Raw genomic sequence first — 14,063 nt, forward strand, 5'->3', positions numbered from 1 at the left:
CCTAATGTAAAGACCATAGCCTCTTTAGCTGGTACTGCTTTGATTGCAGTATTAATAAAAATGCTGAGAGAATTAGCAGAGAACTTTCTAGAGAACTATGTAAAAATCTTTCCATTTTTCCAGGCCCCCAAACAGGCCAAGTTTATTAATGACCCAGGCAAATGGTGGGACCTGTTTCTTTCTTGAAGATAGTTTTATTTGAAGATCAATAATCACATTAGTTATGTAGACTTATGTGGAAATCAAAGTTATACATAAGATCTTTTATTTTTGTTAGGAGCCAAAAGGATATTTTCTAAAAAAGAACTCTCTGTTTAAATGAATGCTTAACATAGTATTTTGACACAGAAACTTACTGGGTTTTGGACACATGGACCATATCTAGTATTCATGAAAGTTTCAGAAAAAAAAAAAATCTCATTTTCAAGCTAGAATTTTTCTGTAGATCTATAGGTGGAGAGAGTTGGAGCATACCCAGACAACAGACAACCCCATGGTAAATCAGAGGATCAGTCCATGTTTGAGTGCTGGATTGTCTGATTCAGGTATGAGACTGGAGTTTCCTTCTTTGTGTATTAATATCTTAAATATGGGCTATTTTAAGGTGGCTTTTCAGAACTTCCAGAATGGCTTTACTATAGAAAGGTCTATCAACATGTATCAGCCTAGGGATATCAGCAATATGCTCACAGAAGTCTGCAGTATTGCAAAGAAATCTGCCTCCTCTCATGTAATAGAACAGGTTTTTAATGCTCCAAATATCTAACTTAAAACAGCATTGTGTAATCCATGAAACGACATCAGACTTTAATGCAGACTTTGTCATTACATGTTCAATAGTCCATTGAGTGAGTTTGGGAAATAGTATACTCAGCTATACCCTGAGGTATACTCGGTAATGGTGAGTGATTCCTTTTACTGGTTGTGCTGTCTCTTGGATACTAATCAGTTTCAGTGTTTCACTGAAATCCTAGGAGTGACTTTTGAAAGTGGGTATTTTTTAAATGAAAAATATTAATTCATGCACATTTTACCATCAATGTAGCAGAATAGGTGCAATTAGAAGTTGTAGGAATCAAAACCTATCCTATTTGTCATTAAGGCACAAGGAACAGTTTTCATATGTTACCATGGGTAAGAAATAAACCATATAATTCAATGAGACTTAAGGTAACAAATGGTTAATTAAATGCATGTTAGCAAAGAATAAAATCAATTGATGTGTATCTAATCCAGACTCTGAAAAGAATGGTTTGTGGCTGTATTTCCCTTCTTATGATGTGTATTTGGGGCCCTTCATAGTTCTAGGAAGTAGACACGTTACAATTAAATAAAAGCTAGTAATTGATTGGTATTTTAGTATATTTTCTTGTTACAGGATTGGTTCTCAAAAGCCAGTAATTGGAAATCAAAATACTGAAAGGGTCACAAAAATAGCTATCAAGTATAATTCACTTTCACATTGGCTGCCAGGTGAGGAAGAAAGCAATAGAAAGCATTGGAAAAAGTTCCAGAGGATCTTAAGATATTATTGAAGCAATACCATGAACAAATGCAAGTTAATTAGAGACATTCAGCACAGGTTTAAGAGGGGAAACTCATGCTCAAGTAAATTAAAGAGGTCGTCAAAGATGTTATCATTATGAAGTTCTGAGTGACTTTCAGTGACGGCAATGGGATATGGACCCGTTCACCTCTAGGTCATTATTTCAAATTTAGCCAAGGTCAATGGCAACCAAAAGTTGTTGGTACCTTATGGCTTTGTGACCAGTGTGAAATAAGTTGAAAGTCTCTTTTGCGTGTTTATTAGACACTAACCCACATCAAAAAGGCACCCTCACAATTGATGTTGCTGTTGTCAATCTTAACAGTGATGAAGGGGCTGCATAGGCATGCAGTTCTGCACTTCTCCCTGAACTGTGGAGATGATATTTCTAAGGTCAAGACTGAAATATGTTGGGAAGTCAAAGCAAAGACACTTGTAGCAACAATCCCTTTGCTGTACCTTACAGTTACATGCAAAATTTATCTCAAGTACTACATAAGAGTAAGAAATTAAAAACAAAAAACAATCAACCAACCAAACAAACAAACAAAAAAAAAGCAAGAGGAAAAAAAAAAAAAAAGAAAAGAGAAAAAAAGACACAGACTTAAAAGCTTGTTCTTCCTTTGTTTTAGTCTATATGAATAATTTCCACAAAGGATTTCATAGAAGACATAGTGAATATTACAGGCATAATGAAAATACTCTAGAATATAAAGCCCATCTAAACCTGGAGATGAATGTGTGTCGTGGGGAAATTTATCATCAAGGCATAAAAGTTATAGGTTATTTCATTCAATATATGTACACAGTTGAATGGTCAATGAAATATAATCTGTGAATATTTAGTAGGCATAAAATATATTTTTAATTTATTGGAAAATATCAACTTCGCAGGTATTTATTATTAATAAGTTAGTTATGAGCAGGTTTGTTTAATTCAAGTTATGAAGACACTTATCAAGGATAACGATCTGAGATGCCAGAGACAGGAAATTAACACAAACAAATCCTGAGAAAAATTTAACCTAAATTCTGTTTTCTAATATGACTGCTCTGGGTTCTGCTTACTTTTTGTTTGTTTGCTTGATTACTCATTCTCTTAACTCAGCTCATGATTCTATCTGCACAGCTTCGTCAAATTATTCTGAAGTCTAGAGTAAATTATCCCTGAAAAGTAAAGTGGTAATTTCACTACTACTCACTCTAGACTCTCTGTGCCACACTTCCTGGGTTCTAACCACAAATTATACTATGACTAAGGAGGAAGGCTCCTCCTTATTTTTACCCCTAGGGACCATCCCAAAAAGAAATGCTTTGAATCCCAGATAACTGTAGGTGCCTTCTGAGGAAGGCATCAACTCACATATACCACTTGCCTGATACTGAACATTATCTGGCAATATGTCGTACTGCAACGGTTAGCACTAAATTCAATGATCCATATAGGATAATTACAGAAGTAGAAACATATTGTACATGCAGCAGGAGATTTCAGAAAGAAAAGTAGTTAAGAAAGCCTGTTTAGGTTAAAAATTACCTAATGCTGACAGTACATCAAATGAGATGGAAAAAACACAGTTAATAAGATCCCTTCCCTGTCCCTGCTGGCCACGCTATTGCTGACACAACCCAGGATGCCACTGGCCTTCTTGGCCCCCTGGGCACACTGCTGGCTCCTGTTCAGCCGGCTGTCAATCACACCCCCAGGTCCCTCTCTGACTGGCAGCTCTCCAGCCACTCCTCCCCAAGCCTGTAGCACTGCTGGGGGTTGTTGTGGCCCAAGGGCAGCCCCCGGCATTTGGCCTTATGGAAACTCCTCCAGTTGGCCTCAGCCCATGGCTCCAGCCTGTCCAGGTCTCTCTGCAGAGCCTCCCTGCCCTCAAGCACATCAACACTCCCACCCAACTGGGTGTCATCTGCAAACTGTCTGAGGGTGCACTCTATCCCCTCGCCCAGATCATCAATAAAGATGTTAAACAGGAGTGGCCCCAAAACTGAGCCCTGGGGGACACCACTCATGACTGGCCGCCAACTGGATTTAACTCCGTTCACCACAACTCTCTGGGCCCGGCCATCCAGACAGTTTTTTACCCAGCAAAGTAACTAGGGTTACTACTACTCCAGTAAGTGTGGCATACAGCAAGAAATTGGGCTGCATCAGTACAGTGCAGAAAACCAGTATGGGATTTCATTGATAATTTTTACTTAAATATAAAACAGTGCAGTCAAAAAAGAAGTTAAGTAGTTGCTCTTAGTTCTGGGCTATTTATGCCTACTACTGTTGTGATCACTTTCTAAAATGAAGGGGTTTAGCCCTTGAAGTCTTAATTAAAAAATATTCTTTTTTAAAAAATATTTTATTTTTATTATTAGGTCCCTTCTTTATCTGATCTTTTCATCTGAAACCAGTTCTACCAGTCATACAGTAAATGGTCACAGGGTTGGGTTTAAAAGCATCTGAATATATGATATCCCATAGAAAAGAAGATGCAATATACCACAGGGAAAAAAGGGAAGCTTTGGGTTGAGGGTTGTATTTAATTCTATATGAGTGATAAAGTAAAACAGAATTAAATACCAGCATTGTTTAGGGCTTAAAAGCAGAGGGAACATAGTTTAACCAGGAAATGAAAAGTAAACAATGGATAGAAAGAGAAATATTTCACTATAAAGTTAATAACCACATGGAATAATTTGCCACCAGGGTCAAAACTGCAAATGGTATCAATCAGATAAGAGAACAAGCTATTTTCTGAAGAGGAAAGAAAATGGAGGTAAAAGTGACTTTTAACCCTGTTTTTTAGCTCAGTTTTTCCACTTGAAGAACTTCTTGTTTTCTATATGGTGCCACTCTATGGATCACTGATCATATCTTGCCAAAATATGCGTAATGAAAATAGTAAATTTGAATTTCTTTTTTAATAGAGTATTTTTCAAATGTATCATATAAAATAGAGAGAAATATAGAGTTTTATTATAAATAACCAGAACAGTGGGGTTTTTTTAAAGATTCTTTTCACCCTCCATTCTTTGTCAGAATAAAAGGCCTGCCAACAATTTTATTTTTAAAATAAAAGAATCCAAAAGATCCACACTAATGAATGTATTTTTAAAAAATAATTTACTTCTTTTGATTGTGTTAATGCATAGAGATATAACAAATGGAAATGTCAGAATTTATTTTTATCTTTTAAACATCTCATTGTAAATCTTCAAAGCAAATAGTTGTTTGGATTTTCACAATTTCAAGAACCTTAAAAAAATTAGTTTTATCAAAATTCCAGTTCTTGGTAGAGGAAGTTTTCAGTTATTTTGCCCATGTTGTTTTGACTAAATATTCTTTCTTTGCCTTCAAGGAGAACAAACTTCAGGAATCACCCTACCTGCCTCTTTCATTGCTTTAGGTCAGTTCAGTTTTACAGTTGGATAGTTTACATTCCTCTGTTCATTTACATAGCTATATCCATTCCAACTACTCTTCACTCTAGATGCATAAAAGGGAAATATCCAAATGCTCCCAGAAGCACCCTTAATAATACATATTTATTCATAATGACATATGTTACTAGAACATGTACTAGCAGAATATGCATTCTAGGACATAATATACAATTATTTATTAATCCATAAATTATTTTTTTAAATTTTGGCAAGTTAGGGGTGAAGGGAAATGTTTCACACTTCTTTATCCCTTTGTCATGGTGAATAAACCATGTTTTGGTGTGGTTTTTCGTTCATAAATAATGTGCATGTAAACTAGTTTGTGTTATTCTCTTTTCTTTCTGTGTCCATCCATCTGTACCAGCAGATGCCTATTATATCAATACATATAAGTAGATAGATATTTAGATAGATACACGAATAGAAATGATGAATCAAATCAATTAACTATTTCAATGGATCACAGTACACAAATACTACTGCATCAGTTATCAACAGGATTATTCTCATAAGCAAAGTGTTAAGCAGTGATCTCTGAAGAGCTAGTTGGCTACAGTTGCCACTTTGTGTTGCTCTAAGGTGTTCCTAATTAAGGCAAAGTATATATATGGAAAAAAAAAAAAAAAAAAAAGCTTCTTTCTCTGTATAAAATCTCACTGGTTCCATAGACAACTGTTGGATAAGATCAGGACATGAGGTATCTATTTGGTGCTAAAATATAATTCACAAGATGTTAAAAAATCTTTGCCACTTGTAATTTCTTTCTTTCTGCCACCTCAACATTTTCATATTTCTGGTATGAAACTCTGCTAATCAAAAAGGTTTTTGCAACCTTTTTGCACATGTCTTGCCATAATATTTCATATTCATTCACCTTGCAATCCAATGGAACCTGTTTTACGTGCAGTCCTTTTTCATGATTTGTTGGTGAAAGGAGCAATTCTAAACATTTATGATGCATGAAGTCAATGCAGAAACTCAGCCTTCTGGTTCTCAAATGCACTAGAAAAATATTTATTTTGTGGAATTTAATCTACTTCCTGGAAGCTTCCAGGCAATGAGATGCAGTAAGGTATTGTGGCAGAATGCTGCAGAATGTATATTAGGCAGCAATGTTTTGACAGAGAAGCTGATTCCTTGACCTAACAGATCTTTTCCATCTCTAACCTCTATGAGTCTGTGATATTCAAACATACTGCAGTCAAGCCATTTCAGCATGGTATTAATTGCTCTTTAGTGCTCTCTCTGTGTTTGCATGTATGTGTACGTCTGCTGTTTTGTATAAAAGTAAAGCATCCCTTGCTTCAATGGTTTTGCCCAAAACTGTATAACATTTAATACTGTGCTATTCTGTTCTCCCATAAATTATTGTGTTCAGTATTCCACATCATAATCTTCTTAATACTTCAATTTTTGACATTTCATTCTCTTTTATCTTATCCGTGAATCACACTTGGTTATGTATGTTATACATGTGCACCTACAAGTAGAGGAAGATAAAACACAAAAGCCTCAAAAAATAATAATTGCTGTATTTTGAAATGTTGCAGCAGTCTTGAAAAAGGTAATGATTCATCCAGTGCTGGCCATAGCATATGAAGGCAAATGTTAAACATCTTTCTGTCATTAAAATTGACATGGTGGTAAATGAAAGAATTTCCTTTTTATTTATTTATTTATATTTGGCTACATGGTTAATGGAATGTCTGCTTAAAAACAAAAACCCCTTCACTAGTGCTTTCTTTTTTTTTTTTTTTTTCCCAAAACAAAAAACAAAAAACAAAAAACAAAACAAAAAAAAAAAAAAACAAAAAAAAAAACCAACCACAAAACAAAAAACCTTAACTGCTTATCACCCAGATGATATGCAAGAAAAAGCTCCATATTTTGGGCTAACTCTTATCTGTGGCATGCAGAAACACATGAAAAATCAAAACATAAATGCATCAACATTAATGTCAGCAAGGAGAAGGGAAGCAGGACCTGCCACTTTGATTAAGAGATCACCTGACAAAAACCCCTTCCTGTGTGCGAAGAACAAATATATAACTCTGGCATCCAGGCAGAGTTGCTATTTTCTCAAGTCAAAATTATTAATTGCTTTATAATCTTTGTTGCACCTCACTCTAGTTACCCTATAACACAAGAGACTGAAGGCCAGACTTCTTTGTTTCTATTTACTCTGTATCAAGTATTTTGGACCTGTTTCTTCTTAGACAGGAGATTAACTTTACAACTGCTATGCCCCCCCTCTAATGAGTCTTTTCATTAGTATATTATATGAGTAATTTTAGGTAATGGACTTACCAGAATTATCAAGATCATATTTATGTCTGTCTTCTTGTTTTGTGAAATAACCTGGTGTATGCAAAAGATAGAATCGTCCTGTGAGAGTGACTGCTAGTCAGGAACTGTACATGTACTTAAACATATGATATCACTATATTTAAGCTGTTATTCTAGTATCTCATATTAATACACCTTCCCAGACACTCCATTCTGAATGTTGATCAATAGCATCACAAATGGGTAAAGTGCCAGTGAAATGGCACCATCACATAGTCTAGTCCAGTGCCACAGGGATTTAGCTGAAATACAGTCCAAGTGTCTTTGTATCTAGCTGTTACACAGCACTGAATATTCTATCCATCCCACCTTTTACTTTAGCTTAAGATAGTCCTTGTTTTCAATAAAAGAGTTTCCTGAAAACCTAACAACCCTTTTTGTTCTCACTGCAATTTTCAATTTTATTTCCCACTCCACCCCTCAAAACCATGGCAGTAAAGATCAAAAGCCACTGGCAGATGAAGGATTCAGATGTGAGACCAGCACCAGTTATTAGATGCCCTTACTATCTGGATCTTGGCTTCTCTATGTTCAGTTTCTGGTAAGGAGATGAACACACCGTATATGATTTAACTGTCCCCCTCAGCAGTCATCAGGCCTAATCCTTTTCTAATGCATAGCCTTTAGAAGGAATATAAAACCAGATTCTTAATCTCCCCATGCAAAATATAAGCAGATTGAAGTCAGACCCTATGACATCTGGGTACCCCACACTGAGTACCCTAAGAGTGCTTCTCTGCACTTAAAACTCTGCAGTAAGCCTGTAAAGAAATGTCCTTAAGAACATGCAGACAATTATCATAACTAAAAGCATTACACTGGGATACTTAAAAGGTTCCGGGTAATATAATGTTGAAGTTGTCCTGCACAGAATATATTTTTCAATATATAATTTCATGGAAGGTTATGTTTCTCTCTTTTGACTTTCACTGCCCCATCAGATTACTTTCTCACCCATAATTTCTGCAATCTTTTTGGCAGCATATAATGGCTTGGGGAAAATGCATGTTGCTTTCTGTGTCCTTTCAGGCTATTAATCATTAGTAACCTTGTATTCAGAGCTGGTTCATTAAATATGTATGCCTTTTGGTAATCAGATGCCTAATATATATTACAAACATTGTGCACTAACAGCAATTATATTCTCTCTAATGGGTTTTGTAATTGTAGTACCATGTTGTAGAAGTCTGTGAAGTCTGAAATTCTAAAAATATCAGTAAAACAGATTCTACTAAATGATAGCCCAGTAATAAACATGTGGAGAAAGGTATTAGTTTGGAACATGATAGGATAATCTATATAGGGAACTGATTTATTAAGATTAATCTTCAATCTGATGAAGAACAAAGAGATGAGGGGAAAAAGCATATCACAAACACTGCAAAATATCAGGGCATTATAATGTCAATGTTCAGTTCACATGTCTTCACTGCTCTATACCTAGCTTACTTCAAACTTGTTAAAGCTTGTGTTGTTTTGTTCTTTTTTTTTTTTTTTTTTTTTTTTTTTTTCCCCCCCTTTTTTTTTTTCCCCACCCAGTGCAAATGATCCTTTTGAGAGTTAGATAATCAAGGACTGGGCAGAATATTCTTGGTGGAGATCTCAGCAGATTTTCCACTTCTGCAAATAAACCACACCATGAATATTTACCAAAAACTTTTGAGTAACAGGAAAACTAATATCTCAAGTGCCTTTAATCTATTTGTTTTGTGATGGTAAGCCTGCCATCACAGTAATACGAGCAACACTATGTTACTAACTAAAAAAAAAAAAAAATAAAACCAAAGCCACAGAGCTTTACTTATGGGACTTTTTTCCTTTGTACTTGAATGAACTTTCATAGAATATGATGAGCTGTGAGGAAATAATTGACATGCTTTAAAAATTATTGGGAAAGCTTATCTGGATTATAGCTGGCAGTAGCAAGTTGTGTTGCATAATGAAGTTTTGCTCTGATTGTAACCTAACTGAAAAATATTACTTTAAAAAGGGATGTTGAGACTATGCTTTTTACAGTTACAAAGATATTTAAATATAGTTACTTATGACATTCAGAATTATCACTGGCATAGAGCAAGGTCCATGAAATCTGACAAGTGTTGACTGTAGAATTTCTGAGTCATTACAGGTGATGAGGGATCACTCTGGCTGAGATTCCAAAAGGTAGTCTGACATCTAACATCCTATATTTCTGTGAGGCAAGAAAATCTTTAAGGTTCTTGCTAGGCTATGTTAATAAATAGATAACCTACACACACAGAGAGGAGAGTAGAGGAACAAGGGCAGGTGGGGAGCCAAAATAGTACCCTGCCCTGGCTAATATCACAGCCACCACAGGAAACACATCAGCTCATACAAGTGGTAAAATAGAGAGATAAGGGGATAAAAGAGGCACAGTACATGAAGACAGGTGGCTGGTAAGTACGCTTGACTGGTGAAGACAGGGTGTCTAAGGCCAGCTAATGGCCAGTTATATTTCTGTTAGCAGACCTTCACACTGATCGGCCAGAGAGCATAACACGATGGGGCTGTTTGTGCTGTGTGGTTTTACCTGTGTTGATCTACATGGCTGGCTGTATGTCTAGTATCAGTGCACCGTATAAGTGTGTTTGTGGTGTGCCTATCAGGAATACCTTCTCAACCTCGTTACTGGTTAGACCTAGGGGCATGGAGTTGTCACAACCTTGCCTCTCAGGTTGTTTGATTCAGTAACTCTTTGATTCAGTAACTCCCTAATAGATCTAAGCCCTAAAAATTTTTCAGATTTGAGTTTAGTTTTCTTAGAAGAATATGTAAATTATAGGAAGGGCTTGCTCCCTTCGGCTTGCAAATGGTCATCAGCTCCTTATCACAACAAATTGATGTTAAATTATTGTCATGGTTTGAGCCCAGAGGGAAACTGATCACTACACAGCCACTCACTCCCGTCCTTCCTCCTCGGGAATGGGAAGGAAAAAATAAAGCAAAAGACTTGGGAACTGAGATAAGGACAAGGAGGAATGACTCACCCATTGTGGTCATTAGGGGAAGAATTCATTAGGGGAAGAAAAATAACATACATTTAATTCAAACACTAACAGTAACACTTAACAAACAGAATAGGACAGTGATAGACATTACCACATCTCTTAAAAACACCTTTCCCCACCCCTCCCTTCTTCCCGGGCTCAGCTGCTCCTGATTTCTTCACCTCTTCCCCAGTTGTAGAGGGGGCAGGGAATGGGGTTATCATCTCTCCCATCGCTCCTTCCTCCTCAGGGAGAGGACTCCTCACACTCTTGCCCTGCTCCAGCATGGGTCCCTCCCACATGTTGTAGTCCTCCCAGAGCTGAACTGTAGCAGCAAGGGCTTCTTCTCACAGAGTCCCAGCCTTCTTCGGGTGCAGCCACCTGCTCCAGCATGGGGTTCTCCATCGGCTGGGACTTTTTAAGGAGGATTTGAAAATACTAGGGCTCTAATTTGAAAAGGAGTAGGGTAAGAAGGTATATTAGTAAGATCTGGAGAAAAACAGGAAGGTAGTGGATAAGATTAATACAAACAGTTATTTGCCAAATCCCACAGTACTGGACATAGGGGGCTCTCATTGAAGCTGGTACAAGATAAACAGATAGAAAAAAATACTATACTTAAAAAATTAAATAATACTATTCTGGAATTTATTGCCACAGTAGTTTGTGGGTGAAGACTATATCAGCAGGTGCTAAAGTGGATTAGAAGAATTCATAAATAGCAGGTCCATAAACAGATACTGAAGTGAGTGCATAGGAATGTACCTTATAACATCTCTAATTTTATGACTGTGGATAATAAAATTTAGAAAGGAAATGGACTGCAGTGACCAGGCTTGTATGCTGTTTTGAAATGGCATATCCCACTAACATTACTGAAAGCAGAACTAGGTGGATATTTGCTCCAACTCCAAGAGCATTTCTTACATTCTGATTTTAATGTTCTTCCATCAGGTTCAAGAGTCTATTTTCTTAAGTGTTGCATAGATATATTACATAAATTTGTGATTGAAGGTCCTTATTTTGCAGTTTTCTGCATGAAGATATAGTTTTGCCCATGCAGTTTATCTATTTTCACTGTCACACCAGTGCAGTAAAAACAGTAACAGGTTTATGGCCTGACACTGTTAAAAAGTTGTGGAAAGATAAAATGATAATTAAAGAAACAAGCTCCAAAAAGGAATTATAGTGATAGATAATCAATTCAACATTAGCAGCATTAATAAAATATCAGAACAGGAAATATTGCTAGAACCACAATCTTAAAATATAACCTTAAAAGCATTTAGGCATTTGCTAGGAAGTAGCCAGGTACAGTCAATAGGCATTGTATTTTTAGAAGATTTTTTAGAATCAGTCAGTAGAGTCTTCTGGTTTGGTCTCACTATTTAAAGATAGCTCTGCTGTTAGGTCAAATGGTTTGAGAGAATGTTGTTTCCTTGGAGTACACAATAAAACACTTCACAGTTCACCATTTCTATTGCAGAGCAGCTCCCTTTCAGAAAAGTAAGAATTTACAGTAAATTTAATATTGTTAATATATAAATTAGAAAGATTGCTCTTCCTTGACCTTGGACAAAATCATGATTGTTTAGAGAGAAAGACCTCTATCAATTTTTAAAACTTATTAATTGGGAAATGTGTTATTAAAAACTTTGGGGGGAAAAAACACTTTTTCCTTCATAGTTCAGCTTTTCTCATCCCAGAATTTATTGCCTTCTTAGCTGACAAGAGGATTGAGTAAAATGTTCAGCTAGCTAATAATAGGTGAGCTGTTTTCAGTCCAGGGATGCAGAAAAATAATAAATGTATCTGCTATCTATCCATAAAAATAACAGTAGAAAGGCAAGTTATGTTGTTGCACACCTGATGATTCAGTGCCTAAGACTCCTCTGTTGTCTAAAGATCACCCTCATATTACACATTTCTCTACAGAGCTCTTATTTAAAACAAATGACAAGCAATGAGAAAATTTTAAAGTAAATACATCATTAACATCGCTAAACATGATAAATTTAAAAAACTGTTCTATGCAAGGCATAATTGTCTTAGCTTTCAGTATGGGCAACCCTTTAATTAATTTCAGTATAGTGTTTTTGATACTAATGCTGGAATATTAAAAACAAAATCTTTGGAAGTGTCTCCTGATACAGAATGACTCTTCTTGGGTGTAAGGCAAGATTTGAAACTGTAAGGGATACTTTTAATCAGTGCTGATTGCCAGCTGCTCCCAATATTCACAGACCCTAACATTAAGCACATAGATCATTTAAGTTGAATTATCTAGAAATTCTCTCCTAACCTGAGACAAGTTTGGAAAACTTAGGCATCAACTGCCTGCTGTGTGGGCAGAATCTAAATTAAATATTTAAATCTACGTTCTGGGTCTGCAGGTGCAAAACTGATGTGTAAAATCAGTAACTGTCCCAAAAATCACTCTCAGAAAAATAAATGCCCTGTTTAAATAATCGGAACTAATAAGTCTGATGCATCTGTAACTTCTGTGATTCCATGATTGCTGCAAAGATGTTTTGAATGCATCTATTTCTATGCAAATTCAGTGTGAATATGTCTGTTTATATGCAAATAAAACAGAATATGAAAATGGAATTTTTTAAAAGATGATTCACTTCTTAAATGTAACCACTAAAATATGCTGTAATATCTCTGTTCTTTTGATGTAATTGCTATAATTTCTTTGAAAATGTCCATCCATCTTCTATTGGGTGCTGGGTATATATTAGATAATAAAATCTTCTAACATAAAATTAAGCATCAGAAGCTTGTGAGCAAAATTCTTTGTAAAAACATCAAAAATTGTAAAAAATGTAGGGATAAGAACTTCAGAGTTAAAGGCAAAATTAACATTTCAAAGCAAAAATATGTGTAGTTAAGATTTCCAAACTACCTTAACCTTCTGTCCTTAGACATCCTACTCATATCCCTCTTTCTTAACTTCTTATGTCTTATGTTATTCTAGATAGTCTAGTTTTCCCAAAATAAAAGTCTAAAACTCATGCAGTGAGTGTTCACTTTTGTAGATCAATGTCGATTAGGCATGTGTCCCACAAACTATAGTCATGGGATGGTTTTCATGACTAAAAACTGGGTCTGTATTTTGTGAACTGGGCCAGCATTTTATATTGTCCATAACACATTATTCTTGAAGAGCACTGAAACTCAGGTACTCCTCAGGACTAGTTGGTCAAGTCCAATTTATCTTCAGGTAAACATTCTGTGTTAACCCCATACTTAAGTGTGTAGTTGGACTAGAGAGCAGTTCCTCTGCAGAAGAAGTTTTTATCCTCCAAATCAATCTCTGACAGAAAAGGATGACTCTGAAAAACAGAATGAGACTAAAAGGGTGGGATTCTTTACACTTGAGTCATCTAAAAGAAAGTTCTCTAAACCTGGACACCTTCTATACTGGATGAATCACCTCCAGAGATTAAATCATCCTATAGTTCTTAAAAGAGCTTTAACTGATGGACTGAATTTGTGTATTTCTGTTCAAAGAGGCTCCAGCTCAGGGCCTTGTTCAGTATAATTCTAAATATAGCCAAGGGTGGAGTGTTTGGTATTATTCACAGTGGAAAATGTTATTCTATGATATCATAGTGTCTTACTGGAGTTTCCTTATGTCCACTGCCTTTCCTTCAAGCAAAATGAACCTTCAAGAGTGCCTGGCTCCATTAGATAGTTGAAGACAGCAGAACGGTGTT

Source organism: Athene cunicularia, assembly GCF_003259725.1.
Source record: "Athene cunicularia isolate RWA chromosome 1 unlocalized genomic scaffold, athCun1 chr1_part1, whole genome shotgun sequence".
NCBI lineage: Eukaryota > Metazoa > Chordata > Aves > Strigiformes > Strigidae > Athene > Athene cunicularia.